Genomic DNA, 18,851 nt, shown 5'->3' on the forward strand with positions numbered 1-18,851 from the left:
TGACTCTACAGTTAAGGGTGGTGCTGTAATGGACTTCATTATATTGAGAGCTGTTTGTTTTTCTTTTTTCCTCCAGCATTGGTGGGCTGCAACAACAACACCATTAAACTATTAACTCATCACTAAAACATACAATACATAATAAAATACTATGCAAGCATATACTGATGCATTATCAGACAGCTGTGAGACAGTCTGATGTATCAAGTGCTGCAATATTATATATATATATATATATTGTGTTGTGTGTGTGTGTGTGTGTAAAACATGATTTCATGCTAACAATACATGTTAATATTAACTTATAACAAACTCATACATACTCAGTACATTTATTATCAGCCTCAATATTTTATGGCATGGCCTACTTAATACAGGAGGCACAAGTGTATAAAGTAGCCTAAAGTAACACCAGACTGTGACTCTCTTACGGTTCTGTATTTAAATGATCTAAATTCTTTGATCTTATATAAACATTGCAGCACATCTAGCTGAACAGTATACAGTACATTCTTATATAACTTATCACATGAGCAAGTGAGCCTACAGACCCATGTCTTTGATCACTGTTCCTCTCGATCCTGAATGATTTCAAAGCTGGAGTAAGTGATTAATAGGAAATGTTGCTGTTTACCACAGCAGAACAAAATGACAAAGACAGTACATGTCATAAAACATGTGAACCATAGCGTATTTAAAAAAAGAATCTTTATTTTGGTAATAAAAACTAAAAGTAATGATTTCACTGTCAAACATAAACCACACATACTGGGTGGGTAAAACTTTCTGTTTAATCAGGGCATGTAATTTAATATTCTAAAATACTTTCTTTCAAAAACACCGTTGAGCTGTCAGTATACACAAACACTGCGTGTTGTATGTTTGGAAACTATTTAATACATTGAAGTTACAGCCCAGTGTCAAGCAAGCAGAAACAGAGAAACGAATAGCATTTTCAAAATAAAACCCTAACGTTGTCGTTTCGAACGATATGATGATTATTTGCCGATAAGGTTGTTGACAGATCTGGATATTAACAAGTAATGCAGTCAAATAAAAGTAAGATATTGACTTCAATATGGTGAAATACAACTTACCTGCATTTCCCCAATTAACCTCATATAAAATAAACAGTTAACAGAGAAAATATATATGTTAAAATAATATTTGCAGTATGTCAATATGTCAAGGTACAGTTCCTCTGTGGAATGAGGCTGCTTTGCTGTCTGTCTTCTGTCTAGTCATATAATTTCAGGAGACTTTATTTTGAAGGCGACACCGTGGCATTTCCTGTCTGACTCCGTGTTTCTCGCCTCAGCGGTCTGCGCTGCGCTGGCGGTCGTAACACTCTTAGATGTAAAGACCCACCGGTCCAGTGTGCTCGGCGCGGCCAAACAACGGAGACCGCCTTTAGCTTGGAGGGGAACACACAGACTCACACACTTTCAGAGGTCGGACTTTTGTTGCTACTTTTAGAGAAGTTACTCTCCCAAAATCGCAAAAAGTAACAGTATCGTGAAGGATCAGGTAGACTTTCTGCTTGTTGGCGTGGATGTGAGGCTCCGCTCCACTTAACATCATGGACGGCTGATTCACCAACTTCACAGACCTAACAGGTAAGTTCAAAGCTATCATTTATTAAAATGGAAAAAAAAAATCAAAAAGCGGACTTTGTGATTCACAGTCGGTGCTCATGGGGAAAAACACTAATTTTCACTTAAAAGCATCAGTTTTAACTTAAATATTTTCCACATCAGCTCGACAGTTGCCAGTACGATGCATGTTATTCCATTCATTTTCACATCGCAGCATTTCAGTCTGAAATGAGGGTTAAGTGCTGCTTTTAGATGGGTGCATAAAATCTCCAAACACTTTTTCAAGGTTTTTAAAAAAAATAAATAAAAAAAAAAAATACAAACAGGATCAGTGGTCGTCAGTAGTTTTTATAACCTTTTTGAACACAGCACAGTCAGAATTTACCACTGAAAGACAGTTCATTCAAAATACACACACACACACACACACACACACACACACACAAACAGACAGACATAAACACACACTCAGGCTAGACTACTCACTACAATGCATACAGTAGCTTTGGCCCATGTTGAGCACTGGGATTCAGGCCACACACACACACACCCCATGCACACACTCTTTTGTCAGCTGATATAGGAATGTGTGTGAGCTGTGTGAGCCAAATGTCAAATGCCTTGTTCACCTGCTAGCATTCAGCTGGACATAAACAGCTGCCTATTTATTGCCTTATTTAGAAAACAGAAATGATTTGCTTTGACCATGGTCACTGAACTTGACAAGCCGAGTTCAGTGGCCTTTAGATGTGCGGTTATTTTCTGTACTTTCTCTCACTGATGGGTGATGATAATGGCCAATGTTTGCTTATACTGCCTGTGTTGTAATATAAGGAGGGAGGAAACAGCTTTATCACCCCTCAGAAAATAATGAAGCTGTCCCTTTCCCTTAATTTGCTATAGATTAAAAGGCACCAGTTAAAACTCTTCATAGACTTAGCAGAGAATAGTTGAAATGCTTCCGTCATAGTGGGAGTATGTTTTGAGAGACAGTCATGTGCCAGTGATTTCAGCAGTTCAGACACTAGGTGAGGCTTGACTTTCAGAGGATCCCCACCCCCCACCCCCCTCAGTCTCTGTTTTGCACCTGATGTGCCAAGTGTGATGAGGAGTCCTAAGGCTCCTTGGTGTGTGCTGTGTTCATGATTTGTTGAAATGGCTAAAAAAGGAAGATGGAGTTTTGTTCAGCAGCTGGTTCCCCTCTTCGGTAACAGCTGTCAGATTGTATCTTGCAACATGAGAAACGGCTTAGAAATTGATCAAAGCCTCTCCAAATATAATTTCTCTCCAAATATTCAAGTATTTTCCTGGTCTCATTGAGAAACAGTCTGTGCTATGGAAACAAACTTTTTTTCCTCAAATATATTTTAAGATGATTAAATGTATTGATAGCACATTTCACACATAAACTGAAAAGATTCTTGTGGTTGTATAGCCCAGCCTTGAACCTCAGTTTCCTCTTCTCTCTGGTTTTTCTCGGGGTCCCAGCATCCAGACGTTTTTGAATAGCTGGCCATCTGCTTGCAAAGGGCCTGTTCAAGAAGCTTGATATCACATTACCCACACTTAACCATGAATGAATGAAAGTGAGCATGGTTATGGCATTATCAGAGACCATAGTGTTTACATCAATGTGTAAAAGGAGGTGAAATATTTTAGCTGGCAAGCTTAGGTTAACCAGTTTAGCTAGCTAATGATACTTGGAAGTTTACAGACATAGCTTCTGTCTTCATGTATTCAAAGGTGTGTTTCTTGTCTTTATCAAGGAACAGTATGAAAAAGTCTTTACTTAATTATGTTATCCATGATGTTTTGTAAATGTATGTCATTTTAAGTCCTCTGTCTTATTTAAACAAAAAAAGTTAATTTAGCTATCATGGTTGGCAGTATCATGTTAGCATGTGGACTAAAATACTTTAGCCACTGTTACAACGAGTTTGTGAAGAATGAAATATACAGTAGTGTATGCATGATTAACATTAGACACACCTACACACACACACACACACAAAATTATTGTGTGCCACAACTAAAAGTAGGAAAAGTAGGGAGGTGAGAAATAAAATTAGCTAGTGGAAGATAAAAAGAAAAGTGAAATAAGTTAGTTTTTTAAATTTATTTTATCAAAGGGAAAAATTACCAGCATTTTTACTTTTTTACCAACTGGTTTGAGGTTAAGAAAAGTGAAAAGTTTTATATTTGTTTTCAGTTAAATCTCCTTATCCTTATTTGTATTCAGTTACATTTTTCTTGTCTAATAAATCTTTTTTTAAAAACATTTTTTTTGTTTTGAGTCTCCACATAACCAAAACAATATTACAGGAGTGTTGCCATTTTTTGCATACAGAGCTTTTGAAATCAAACTGTAGGGCGATTATACTCATTAGGTGGCATACAGGAAGTGGTTAGGTTACCATCCAGACCTCAAACCTCTCAGACACACACAGAGGAATGGGTCGAAGGCCACTTCAGCTGCAGCTGGTCATTGAAAAGCAATGCTCCGCAGCTGAAACGACCATTTTCCAGCCCTTTCTATCCCCCTTCTTTGAATCATAAAAGTGAGATTGCTGGGCCTGTGCACAGGAAGGACGGGGTGTTATGATTTATAGGTGTCAAGTGTCGGGCATACTGTAGGTTTAAGTAGTTTGCCTTTCAGCAGTGTGAGAACTGGAAATGAGTGGGAACAATAAAAAGAGATGAGTGTTAATGCTTTTGAAATGAGACGCCAAGTGAACCTTCCTCAGCAGGCGTTCTCATCTGTTCATCTCAGGTGTCACATACTGTAGTAGGCTGTGAGATATATTTTTAGCACTTTTGTCCTACAGGCATCAGTGGGGTGTGTAATCATGAAAGGATATGATCAAATGCTGAGTCTAGGTGAGCTCTTGTCTTGTTAGTAAATGACTTTTAGTGACTTGTTGGATGAGTCTAGTATGATTTCATTAAAATTGTTTACTTAACCCCTATAACTGCCTGAAAGAAACCACAGAGTGTAAAGTGCCAGAACATGTTGATTTTAGGTGGGTAAGTATATGAAAGAGAGAGAATGTGCATGTCAGATTTTGATGATAGAAGTATTTTCAGGCGTTCCCCATATCGGTCACTGCAACAGCAGGTGGGCCCTCATGGTGCATTCTTGTGTGTGTGTGTGTAGTGTGTCTATGTCTATGTTTGTGTTGCACTGGAGTGTGGGAGAGGAGATTCAGCAGAGAACATTTGCTTGGGCACCACTGTGGCCACAGGCATCCCATAGAAGATAAGGAAAATGAACAGCATTGTGCAAATCAACAATGTCAAGACACTTCTTTTTTTTAATCATTTTTATGAGCGTAGTCAAAATGCTTCACAAACGGTTGACCCTGGTTCAGATATGCATGCTGTCTGCTGGGTAGATTGGATCCCAGGCCTCAATAAGCCCTCGGGGGAGTTTGGCTGACGGTCAGATTGGCAGCCTAATAAATACTTCTTTTCATTAGCAGCAGCTTCTATCCACTGTACTTAAATGGAAATCCCCTTCATCCTCTCATCCTGTTGACCATAGACATTCTAAAACAAAGGTACACGATGAGTAGACTTTTGTCATAAAAAGTACATCATTGCAGACCTATAATGATACTTGCATAAGGTTCCTCATGAGACCTTTCTTTGACTAGTACCTGACAGTTAACAGTACATATTTGTATGAATTCAGCCTGAACTAATGGTACAGTGACTAATGTCAGTTAAGGTAGTTAAGGGAAGTTGTTGAGGGATTTTTGAGTGACTTATTGTTTGGTCTGTCTGCACTGTGTCTCTTTTTGTCCACAACCTTGTGGGAGTTAGCTTACCTGGAGCAGAAGAGAGGACTTTGGTTGCATCTATATTAAAATGTAGGAAAAGGGTTTGAGAAATGGCTGGAGACAGATTTTTCTATGCTTTGCTTGCTATGTTTAAAGGTACACTTTGGTCACGTGGCATAAATAGTCATATTTTTGGAGTCACAAATGGTAGGGCCACAAAACTAGACTAACAAGAAAGTGTACCTGAAGAGGGTTCTACTCTTACTACTTTGTACTAGACACTACCGTTAACGTTCAAACTTTTACAAGATTCTCTATCAGCTCTTCCATTTCCTTGACCTATCCCCCATTGTTTTCCCTACCATTGTCTTGGCAGGGCAGTCTGCCACGTCAATGAGACCCACCTCCCTCCCAAGAAAAGCAAAGAAAAAAAAAAGAAAAAAATTTAAATTTATTTACGTTCGTGTTTTTCTCCCCACTTCCTGTTTCACGTGCATCTCCGCTTAAGTGTCTGCACACAGGAGCGGAAGAGCAGCAGAGGAGACAGGTTGACAACTCGCCATTAAGTACTTTGACAGCAGTGTGGTATTTAAATTTTTTTGGGGAAGTGATATTAAAGTTAGTCATTTAGGCCCACAGGCAGTTGCCCACCTTAGCATAATGGCCCACTATGGAAGCTTAATTGTAGCCACATCCCAAGTTACACAGAATCCATTTAATCTCATCAGCAAGATAACTTGCTGATTGGATGCTAAAAGTAAGTAGCTAATACAACAGTATGGTCAAGATTAACCCTCACTAATGCAATCCTTTCTGAAAATGTAATCTTCTTACATTAGACGAGAAGAGGGCATGCCATTAAATCCAGAGGGTGTGGCTGTTATTGTTCTGAAGCAGCTCTCAGCCATGGGACAGTTGTGCATGTGCCATGCCACCAACGCTTGGCCTCAGCCACAGCCCCTGTCCCCTTACCCAGCTCCCTGGAGAGCCTCAGCTCAGCCTCTACACAAAACCTTAAACCCCCAGCTGCCCTTTTCTGTATTGCTGCCTCAGGCACCAATCCGCCCTATCCACTGTAGAATTAGAGAACATAGATGTTCCTTTTCTGTGATCAGGGTAATGTATTGCTACACCCAAAATAAATGACACAAAATCTTGATCTTGAGGCTGCAGTGTTTCATATGTGATGTTCCATGCAGATTCTGCAGCCCAGTGAACTGATGTCGTTGCAGTGGGAGCTCAAACTATTTCACCAACATTTGCCATATTACAACCAATTCAGACTGCAGATTTTTTGTACACAATGTAATGGATCATTTTTATGACACTTACGACTTTGAATACATTTCCCTTAAAAAGGTAGTGCATTTTTTTTCCATTTTCTGGTTGTGTCATGACCTTGCATTGTCTGATAGCAATCAGGGATTGCTGATTGATCTGATTGATCTCTGAACCGGTAGTACTAACCCAATGAGAAACCATTAATTAATTTAAATAACAGTTCCCATCCTGTCTGTTTCACTTCTGTCTATATTTTAGCCCTTGCTGCCTAGACTTACGGACAGTCACATATGTGGGCACAGTTGCTTGTAGCCAGAAGCATAAACTCTCTTACCCGTAAGCTGTTGCCCCTGACACCCACCCACAGGCCCCTGGACAGTTGCCTTTGGACCCAGTACAGCTATGCTAGCGATCTGACTGATGCACAGGTGGAGCATTCCCATTCTTGAAGAAATGCCTCTGCATTTGCCAGTGAGATTTCTGATATGAGCTGTGGCTTTGGTGGTACTGGCAACTGTCATTAATGTCCTGAAATATAATCACAGCACAACCCCCACTGACACTATCAACATTTGATTTGATTCATTGTTACTTTTCAAGATGAGGCTTGAATTAATAACTCCTGCTAACAAGGACTGAGAATCCCAGTGATCAATAAATGATCAATATCATTTGCACAATTGTCAAGATAACATTCTGGGAAGTGATTGATCAAACAAACCTGAATCAACTGCTTTACTCTGCTGTCAATCCAGCTAATGGATTTAGGATTACTTGTTTGTACACACAGAGAGCAGGTCCAGAGGCTACTGCTAAGTCAGCTTTGCTTTCCTCATTGTCTGCAGGGGCTCACTCTTATACGGGTGTTCATGTGATCCTCAGGTTTATCAGCAGTGAAAGGGATTTTCAGAGTGTCAGTGTAGATCCTGATAGATAGTGGATGGGTTAAATCCCCTTAGGCTACTCAAGAGAAAGAGATGAAATGAGAAGAATCTTTTCCTTAGGGGCCACATCTGTCCTGTCTCTTGATTAGCTCATTGATTATCTGCAAACCATGTTGTTGGCTTTTACTTCATCTGTGTTAACAGTCGTTGATATTAAGGGTTATTTGTGCCATGACTATGTTCTTGGCAGGACTAAATTATATATAATTTATTTTAAATAAATCAAGTTTTGGGCCCTTTTTTAAAAATACAAAAATATCAACTCAGTGTTTACCTCAATTTCTTCCAATGTAGGACATTACTTTTATCCTATCGTACATCTTGCTTTGGATTAACTTGTTCTTCTTCTTTCTTCTTAGAAATTTCTCTTCATGCAGTTCTATTTTAAACAGATTCTCATTGTTTTTATACTGTAGAATCAGCTCACTCTGTACTGCAAATTTTATGTTGTGATGTTGTTTGTGAAAGTAAAATCCTCTTAAGTCCCCTGCTGATTAATGAAAAGCTGAGGGAAAGTAATAAGGTTGAAGATTAAACCATAATACCTCTGGGGGTGAGTCTGCTGCCCACCCAGTATGAAGTCCACTCACTGTCTCGGGCAGATAAAGCTGGCTGCTGGTTCACTCAAAAGCATGTCAAAACCTGTGTGTTAGGTACGTTATGTTACGGCAGAGTTTTTGGGGGATACTGTTATCTGCATTCATCCACTATGAAACCATAGGATGTTTAAAAAAACTGTTGTTAATTGTTACCAAATATCTCAGTGAACAAACATGTAAGGCCATCAGTAGAGTTCCAAAGAAGTACTGTAGTGCTAAACCCATAGTTAAGCATTTCAAACAACCTTTTAAGGCCTGGTCATACCAGATAGTGGCACAGTGAAATTCACCCACACGTCCTCTCGATGGGTTTGGTTTTAGAAGCCTGGTGGCATAGCAGGTAACTGATGAGCTAAATGCTAACACACTAGCCAGCTGGATTAGTGCAAGTTGGTCACTAAACCTCACCAAACTTCTTACTGTTTTCTGTTTACTGAGCTGTTGTGTTTCCTGTGGCATTTTGTTCTCAGGATTGTTCTCCAATTTTCTCAATAAGAAGTTATATTTAATGGGGTGGGGGTGGGGTGGTGGTAGTTGTCAGCTAAAGAACTTGTGAAAAGCTTGCTAACTGCTCGTCATAGCCCATCTGTGTTTACACTCCACATTACTTTCTACTCCAAGAGATTAAATTAAATTGGATGGTGTGACGAGCTACAATTGAGCTGCTCACTAAAATTTAGTTTGATGTGAAATCTTTGCAGGTTTACTTTGCCTCTGCAAGTGAATCTGCTAATTGTGTCTTCCATTGAAATGAATTGATTTTTGTGCAAAAGCTTGTAGTTTTAAATCCGGATGTGTCCATGCCTTTACCATAGTTATAGATTAGATTGTGACCCAGAGTTGTTTTTTGTTACATGATTGGCTGGCAGATATTGACCTCAATAGTAATTGACTTCTTGTCAACATGCATTTATTTCCTGTGACACTGCACCACTTTGAGTTAAATATTCAAATGCTTGCAACACACACTGCCGTGGGAGACATACACTTTTGCTTGGTAAAGTCTACTGGAAATAATTGAAATATTTTTTAATGAATAGAAAGATCTGTGTCCTACATGCTTAATATGATTGCCAATTTTATTTTTTTGTTTTGTTTTTTTCTGAGGATTCAGTGTATTTCATGAGCAGCAATGGTTTTGACTATTGAGAGTTAATCACAGCTAATCAATGCAAAAACAGTCAAGTTTGCATTTGCATTTATAAAAAAATCTTCATATCATATTTTGTTTCACTGTCAACAACACTTTCATTTCTGGCGCAGTTTGTGAATGCTCTATTTTTTATACATAGTTGTGCCATTTTCTTGTAAATTTCATAGTTCTAGCGAGTAAACACAGAAAACAATATTTAAGTAACACAGTAAAAATATCTGTCAATTATCTAGATTTCCTTTTATGAAACAAAATCCCTGTTATGGTGTAAGCATTTAAAACAGTGTAAATATAATAGACCTCACTGTCTCATTTTGTTGAGTTGTGTCACAGATGTTGGCATTCCACTTACTGTTAAACAGTGGCTCAATGGGAAATGCTGATCTCACTCTTTGTGAGATTTCTCCGGAAGGTTGGTATTGAACCTGAAAAGTGGCTTTAAATTACTCTGTTCTCTGGCTCACAGGAACTGACAGATAGATGCTTTTCCGCCAAACTATTCCAAGCCCTTGTGAGCTGCTGCTCACTTAGTGTTTATTAGATGAGGAGAGGAGTGGAGAGGGATCCTGTTCTTTGCTGATCGGTATAATTTAGTAAAGGACCTTGGCCCGTGGGCAGAATGTAGCAGAGAAAACCATGAGTTTGTGTGTGTTTGCTCCAAATGGAGCAGCTGCAGGAGAAAGAGGAGGAAATCATTTAGATGGTTTGTTTGACCGGTTTGACCACGGCAGTCGAAAAGTCTGCTTCATTTCTGTGATCCAGTTGGCAGTGAGCCACAATAAAAACATGCCTGCTTATTAACATGAAGCCAAGATTGTTGACATAAGGAGCCTAGAATCCCTATGGAAATTGTTTTTATGCTGGATTTGTGTATGTTCATGTCTAGGTCAGTGCCATAGTTATATGCTGTTCAAATCGTATCTTAATGATATATGTAGATAGCATTTATTGAAACAGGATGTCTCACAAAAGAATTATTAAGTTGAGTCATGTTTTTACTCACTTTTTGCTTTGAAAGTGGCATTTAATGATCTATGGCTTTATATTATCTGTACTGGTGAGTGGAAATAGAGGGTAGCACAGCAACTAACAATTATTGTCACTATTGATCAAAGTGCTGATTATTTTGTTTTTCATTTAATTCAGTAATCGTTTAATCTATGACATGTCAAAAAATCGCACAGAATGCCTGTCATTGTTGGAAAAACAGCTGCCTGCTGCATCTGGAAACACTGCTGAGAGCGGTGACAGTGAACCACATGGTATCAGGCCCAAAGATGCTAAAACACTCCACAGAGTTTTGAGGATACTGCTGAGTCAGGTCATAATTCTCTGTTGGTTCATCATCATGAGTGACTCCTTTCACACTGTGACATTGTTTTCACATTGTCATTTGATACATTGTTACTGTGAACACATTGATTATAGGTGCTGTAAATATACCGTATCCCACACACAAAATGAGCAGCCATATGAAGCAGGACAGTGGGTGACTGTCAGCAGCACAAGCAAAAGCTCAGCCAAGACAAATCTGATCTGGAGACAGGCCTTTAAGCCATAATTAAAATTTTCAAATTCTTCAGTATGTTACTATGTTTATCCACATGTATAGCATAGCACTGAACAGATGAACAGCATGTTTCAGATTTATTTTTATCACTGTCATTTGGTACATTGGCCAGTGCTGCGAAGCTGTAATGGGGTTTCATTAATCACTTCACAAATCTCAGCAGGGAGTTGAGTAATGGTTAATTCATTGATACTGATCAGTGATCAGCAACTCCTTCACGTTCTAATGAAATATTCATGAGGTTCATTTTCTTTTCTACAAGACAGCATGAAATCTTTTTCATGCATAGAGAAATGAAAACATTTATGCTCAGTGCTTTATTTAGATTTTTCAGATGTAAGAGTGCTCCACAACCAAACAGAGCACAGTGTGTCTGGGTGTAGAGGGGGAGTATAGATTTTCACAGTGGTTACAGCACTGCTGACCACAGAGAGAAAACAAGAGGAACTGACACAAACACAGTAACCAGATCTTCATACACACCTGAGCGTGCGACAGCTTGACATGTCTGTCTGTCTCTCCTCTGTGATTCCAAATTTCATGCTCTGTCACTGCTCATTTTCACAGCAGAGTCAGTGGTTGGACAACAACTACTACAATACTGGATCTTCATTCAGTCCCACATTCAGTCAACTGCTTTGTATATTTGAAACGGGGAAGTAATTCAACTATAATCCTATGACATGCTTTTGTGTTGCAGCGTACTGTGTTTCAATGCGCTGCTAAGAAAATTGGAATAATATAGATTATTACACTGGTATGAAGGAAATGAAACAGATTTCAGGAACTTTTCCAGTTCCACTAAAAGCAAGTGAAACTCTATTGTTAGATTCACTTTTTTTTAGAAAATAAGTTTCATATTAAGCAGCAGCTAAGATCAGAATAGATAACTTTCTCATGTAAAGACAATGTGTCATCAGAGCACTGTACTGCAACAGATATGAGGAGTGTATGGTTTAATGATGGAGATGGTCAAGGGGGTATGAGATTCACTGAAATGGAGGAGATAATATTATCTAGTAGCTGGTTCCGGGATGCAACAGGTCACGTTTCCTGGGACAGTGACCTGCTTAAAAACCCCGATGCAGCTGCCAGAGTGAGAGAGTTTTCCTAGAAATGACTGAAATGTAAGATTTAATTTGCAATGCCAAAATACGAGTAAAATCATAAAATCTTGCAAAACAATTTGCAGAACAAACCTCTCCCCCCTCTATGGGTACGCAATATAAATTCTGAATTGAGTTTATCGTAGTTGCTAATATATTTAAACTCCAGATGTATTCAGATTACAGCACAATAGTAAGCGTGTTCCTCCCTGTGGAGAAAGTCAGGTTATGTGTCAGTTTCTCTTAAAACAAATAATGTGACATTTTGGGAAATACGCTTATTTGCTTTCTTGATGAAGCTCATTAACTAACACATTATATTACTCTCCCTGTCTGTACAGATTCAACAAACAAGATATGACATGTTCATTAGTGAGTTTTGGAGGTTCTGGTGGGTGAATTTTGTTACCTTTGGACAAAGCCAGGCTTACTGTTTTCCCCCAAGGTCACTGCCATAGAGACATTTCATTTACTGAACTTGACTACACAGTGCCCTTGGTTGAAGACAGATGGTTGCTGCTCACTGTGCGTCTGTCTCCAGGTGGGGTCCTCCCCCCTTCTGTTGCTCTGGGTTTACACAAATGATACCTCCCACCAAGCTCAGCCCACAAGCTATGCACCGTGCTTATTATTGTAATATCATGCTTTCACATGAAAGTGGGTGATGGCAATATGAGAAACAGACCAGAAGTTATTGTTATTGGGTGTGTGTATGTGTGTGTGTCAGTGGTCTCCATTAGTTGAACAGTAGTCGGATCAAGTCTGTTTGTCCAGCTGCTGAAACACCCCCTACCAAGCTCACACACACACACACACATAGATACACACACTCTTGCAGTGGCTACAGTCATTCCCAGTCCTAAACAAACTTTAACTTTAACCCTTGGCTAACCTGACTTCAAGTCTAGATAAAACCTCTTTTCTTCAGGATAGAGAATTGTTTCACAAAAATGTCCTTACTGTGAATGTGTAATTGGTTTTCACAATGTAGGTTCTCTTATTCCCTCTCGACACACACACACACACACACACACACACACACACACCGTGGCCGTCTGGCTTTATGTCAAATCTAAATGGATCTTCCTCTCCCCCTCTACTTACAGAGGCATGTCTAGATAGGCCATGTCCGTCTGCCTCTTTCTCCTCCCTCTGTCCCTCCCTCTTGTCATTCTTTGCATCTTTTCTTTTTCCGGGGTGCACAGTTTGACCCCAGTTGTCCTTGACACATGCATTTCTATGGCTTCAGCCAATCAATAGAGACTCCTGTGGCCCGGTGTCAGATGTTGGGTCCACTAATTGAAACCAACAACAACCCATGGTGAGAGAGAATGAGCTTTTTTGCGTGCATGTGTGTGTTGGGATGATGAATGAGGAGGATGGAGGACCTGCCACATTCACATGGTGATCGTCCATTCGTCAGCTATTGTTGAGACATTCGTTTTTGCAAGATTAGCGAGAAAAATTGTACCGCAATTATGTCATCCATATGACAGCAAAATGAATGTGGGTTGAGAGTTATGGAAGGAAAAAATAGTAATAGCATCTCAATTATAGGATAAGGCTGGTATTCTTTTTTTTTTTCCTCGCAACAAATCCCAACAAAACCAACAATGTGTTATTACATCTTTCAAGCTTTCTGACTAACCTACTCTGTGACATTTTGTCATTCCTACTGAGTCATGTAAATATTTAAAACCAGCTCACAATTATATAGTTTTATTAATAAAAAAAGTCTTCAAACAGTGCAGCACTGTTACTCAAACAGGAGTAAGTTGTGGAGTTACTGGGGACTAGTTTTAGCTACAGATTAAAACACACTAGTGAGTGTTTATAGCAGCAGAACAGTATAGAATAGTAGGTCTAACACAAGAAACAACCGTGTATGTGTTCTTCATAATGAAGGAAGATAACAGTCAGTGTAACAGTATGGACAGCTTTTTGGACAACAATGGAGCTCTGTGGCACAGGGGAAACATATCACAATTAAGACACTTTACAATATTTGTTAATAAGATCAGTTCATTGTTGGTTTTGAAAAAAAAAAACAATTTAGACTTTGTTTTTTTAACTTTATTATAATGATGGTCATTTGGTATGACAGGTGTTAATCTCTTTTAAGTTTTGTGTAGATGATAAATGTAATTGATGAGTTTTGTCCTGTTTGTTGATTTGTCTGTTAATGTCTATTTTTCAGGTGTGAATCAAACAGTACATGTAGAATGACAGATAAAAATGTTGCAGCATATAAAAGTAACAGTAAACTGAACCTCAGTAACTATAAATCATGATACAGTCTGAAGAGGAACCTTAAATTCCCATGACCACATTGTTTATAGCATCATGCAGAATTTAGTCCCTTAATTGACTTGATATGCTTTATTACTCAGAAATATGTGAAACACTTGAATAGATCATAAAAGAAAACTCTTTCACTAAAAGGACTAACACCATTAGTTGTGTTCCTGTGATACATCAGCCAGCTGCACTCATCAGTGAGCCTAGTGACAAAAGAGGATGCAAGTAGACAACAAAGAAGCTCTCAGCCTCAAGCTTTTCTCTCTGTGACCAAACAGGTGACAACAACACGGTGCAACTGTTGCTGTACCAAATGTGGGGGAAAAAAGCTCCGAACAGGCTTTACAGAGTGTGGAGAATAAATTACTTACCCAGACAGTCATGTTTGTTAGAGTGTCTTTGCTATCAAGACTTTTCCAAACCCGTTGCATGGTTTATTTCTGATCTTGAATGAAAAGAAAAAAAAAATTATATTGCTGCTGTGGTTGTGTTGAGTGTAAAAGAAAAAAAAAAGGGGGTGGGGGGCATTTTCAATGCTACTGTAATTAATCCCAAGCATCAGTCAGACTATACTCATTAATAATGCATTTCGAAGCAGCAGCCCTGACATAGGGAGTGGATTCAGGTCTTTATTCAGAGATTCAGCAACAATGCCAGGCAACCCTCGGAGCCAATCTGCTTTATACTGGAGAGCCAGACACCAAGGAAAACATGTTTCACTGCTCAGCCATGTCTTTTGAAACAATAAGGAGAAGGGGTTTTATGGCAATAAAATTATATTTAGAGTTAAATCCAACTCAGTCCATAATACGTCGTCATATAAAAGCATAACAAACCAAAATCCAATGAGTGTCAAGGTGTCAAGGTTTTTTTCTACCTTATAATGAAAGGTAAAGTTAACCTCTGAAATATTTATGATCATGATCTATATCATTACCCATTAGTTAAATGTTTTACAATTTGTACTCCAGTGCGATATGAGGCAGTCACCTCTAATATGAAAATGCCCTAAGAAGCTTTGAAGTAGGGACCTTCTGTAGCGGAAGAAGTGCTCTGGTCCCAAGTAAAAAAAATACGACAATGTAGGAAATTACAAGTTAACAAGCAAAAACTCACGCATTCAAAATCTGTCTCAGGTAAAAGTACATAAATACTATCAGCGAAATGTACTTTAAGTAATGGAAAGTATTAGAAGTAATAGTGTTCCTGCTGAAAATTGGCTCAAAGGGTCAGACCCCCCCTAAAGATCACAGTTAACATTCTCTGCTTTAACTTGTCTGATGCTGCTCTTCAGCGGATGTCAAACAAATGTGATGAAAAAAATTACATCTCCCTTTAAGATGACAACATACACAGTATTTAAAGGGCACTGGTGTGTGTGTGAGTGTGTTTGTGCCCCAGCATTGTGTTCTGGTCTGTGCGGATGGGTTTGAGGTTCTGTTTGTCTTTCGCTGGTCTGAGCACAGCCAAAACCATGTGGACAGGCAGCAGGGTCTCTGTGGAGCTGCAGCGGTTGGGCTTTGATGAGGATGTTTGCTTCCACAGTGGCCTCTCTTAGGTTTAGATACAGTGAACTGAATCTGACCGTTTTTATGCAGTCTTTTGTTCTCAGCAGTTTTTGCTTTGTTTTGGTCAAATTTTCTGTTTTCTCTGTTCGCTCCTGTTCTTTTTCTTGTTAGAATTTGCTTCCCCCCAACTCTGTCTTTCTTTCTCATTATCACGCACACACACACACACACACACACACACACACACACACACACACACACAGTCCTTTGTATTTCTTGCCCTTCAGTCCCTTTTTTTTTACCCACCTCTCCCTTGGTTAAACCCTCTAGTTTGATCAATCATTGATGATCCCAGGTGTCCTGAGACCTCAGGGGAAATCCTGATTGGCTACCTAGTCCTTATGTATACCCCACCACCACCACCAACACACACACACACACACACACTCTCTTTCTCTCACACACCCCTCCTGCATCCCCCTTCACACCCCCTTCTTGCTTTTCAAGATCAGAGTCAAATCTTACTCCTTACCCTCTCCCCAATCTCTCTCTCTCTCTTTTGCTGTTTCTTATCTTACTCTCTCCTCTCTCTCTCAACTGGATGTCGGAGAGCCAGCTTCAATTAAAGAAGCAGTGGGGTTCCCTAAGCCATTAGCCATATTAGTGTTGGGTCCATGCCCGTGCCCCTTCTCGAACAAAGACCTCTCAATGCTTCCTGGAGCAGTTTGGTTGGCATTTGTCTAGATCTGCTGATTTGTAGCCACACACCCTCTTGGAGACGCAGTCAGCGGTGGCAGCATGGCTGTCTTATAATGTAGCACATTGTCTGAGGCGCTCCCGTCAGATTTAATTATGCCTTTACACGTGCTAAAGAAAGCAGTCGATTCAGTCGACCCAAATGGAGTGGTTCAACTCTCTAAATTGGACTTTCAGGTGGATTGTATCACAGTGAATATTACTACAGCTGATTCCCACAATATGCCACTGACACTGTTGGTCATTGATTGAAAAAGATGACAACAGAACGAAAAGAGCTAGTCCGTGTGATTAATGACATCTCGAATCCTCTCCATGCCTTCCTGAGGGTTTTATCGTATGCTTAACCTTTGTCAATGAATTCTTTGTCCCCACATCACAATCACACACCTCAGACCTTCAACACAGCCAGGCTCCACTCATCAATCATCTTTGATTTTCTGCCAGAGATTCAGATAGTGGGGTAATGCCTGGAAGTGTGGATACTCTGTGTGTGTGTGTGTGTGTGTGCGTGTTTATTGTGTGTAGGTCTGCCTGTTCCTGAGCAAGATGGAGAGAGCACAGTCTATTAAGCATTTGACAATTGAAGACCTCCCACTCTAAAAGACCTGCTCAGATTGCCCTTTCTCCCAGTCCCAGGAAGCTGAGGCTGGGGGGGACAAAGGCGTGTCTCGGGTCGGGGGGAAAGACGTCCATTTTCTCTCTAATGGAGCTGTCTGTCACACGGCTTGTTGACAGAAGGCCAGGATATCACTCCCACCTGCCTCCGCTCCAAAACCACCAGTTTGGGAGTCAAATGAGCCGAAGTCATTTTGAATATAAAAGGGAAAGAGGAAATAGGTGGGATCAAAATATTATGATTGAGGCACTTTGAAGGCAATCTTCATTTAGCACTGGCAGTGCATGTACTGGTTTTCCACAGCTAAATCCTGCTAAAAGCTCCATGACTGGAGGATACAGGAGATGAAGACTGTTACTATTATGGTAATACAGTGGTGGAAAAAAGTTTTCAGACACCCTTAAAATTTTACACAATCTCAGATATTATCATGAAGTACTTTTTTGTGTTTCAAAAGGTGTGGCTGCATTAGACAGACACAAACAAATACAAATGATATTTTTTGTTTATTGTTTACAACAAAACTAAATTCTTGACAGTTTCAATACATCAGTTCTCAACATTGTCGGTATCAAAGTCAACAAACACCAGTAACACTCATGTATCCCCAAACCATGATACTGCCTCCACCATGCTTGACAGTAGGTACTGTGTAGATAATGCTTTGCCTGGACTCATCTGACCACAGAATCTTTTTCCAGTTCCTGGCTGTCCAGTTCTTGTGTGCTTGGGCCCAACGATGCCAGGCTAACCTCTGTCTCTCATTGATCAGGGGCTTCTTGACAGCCTTGTAGGACCTTAAGACATGATCTAAAAGTGGGCCAGTTTGGTTTGATCACTGCTGCTGAAGCTCCTGTGATGTCATTCAGTGGTTTTCCCTGCACATGCGGATCAGGATGTGGTCATTTCTTGCTGAAGAAACCCTTGGATGCCCAGATCTTGGTTTGTCTTTCAAGCTCTTGGTTCGTCTATATTTATGCAGAGTGTACCCACCTGCTGAAGGACTGCATCTGCACTTCCTGGATATCTGGCAGCAGCTGTACCCTTCCTGGCTGAGAATCTGTATCTTCAGGCCTGTTTCCTGCATTAGGTTCCTTGTTTTAGCCATTTTTGTCTCTGAAGAACTTTCAAATGTGCTGGCTTTATATAGACATGAAGCATGGCAACAAAAATTGTCTTTTAATTAAAAGCATGACCTTCATTAGTGGATCACCAGTACCAAAATGACTCAATACAATCCATTTTAAGTCTTTAATTACTTTTTTAGGATTTGTTCAGTATTTTGGCTGTGACTGTACTAAAAGAAATTGCACTTGAAGAGTGATTCTTTTCACAAATGCATAGGGTGTCTGAAAACTGTTTTCCACCACTGTAGTTGTAGTTTTTATAGTTGCTGAATGTGTCACGTGGGGGAATGGGGGACATGCAGTTTGACCCAAAAAACTAAACGAGAGAAGGCCATGTGACATGATTTGCTGCATTTCCATTGTTTTCCAGAAACAAACAAAATCACCACTGGTTTCCACTAATATTTACCAAAATCTTTAGTTTCCATATTATAGTCAGAGCTAGATTGGTTGTTCAGTCTGATGTCTGCAAGTTTAAGGGCTTTGTCTGAAAACTTTGATTTCTCTGGTAGGTTA

The 18,851-nt window shown here is 39.7% G+C and overlaps 1 protein-coding gene across 1 annotated transcript in view; it reads left to right on the plus strand.

Annotated features, from left to right (window-relative positions):
* Window positions 1-1,337: 1,337 nt before the first annotated feature.
* Window positions 1,338-18,851, plus strand: part of plxnb1a (plexin b1a) — a 61,011-nt gene continuing 43,497 nt past the window's right edge. Inside the window, exon 1 of the mRNA XM_018675331.2 lies at window positions 1,338-1,616. The gene's annotated coding sequence lies outside the window, so the exon portion shown is untranslated. The remainder of the gene's footprint in view (window positions 1,617-18,851) is intronic.

The sequence above is a fragment of the Lates calcarifer genome, linkage group LG6 (genome assembly GCF_001640805.2).
Source record: "Lates calcarifer isolate ASB-BC8 linkage group LG6, TLL_Latcal_v3, whole genome shotgun sequence".
Taxonomy (NCBI): domain Eukaryota; kingdom Metazoa; phylum Chordata; class Actinopteri; family Centropomidae; genus Lates; species Lates calcarifer.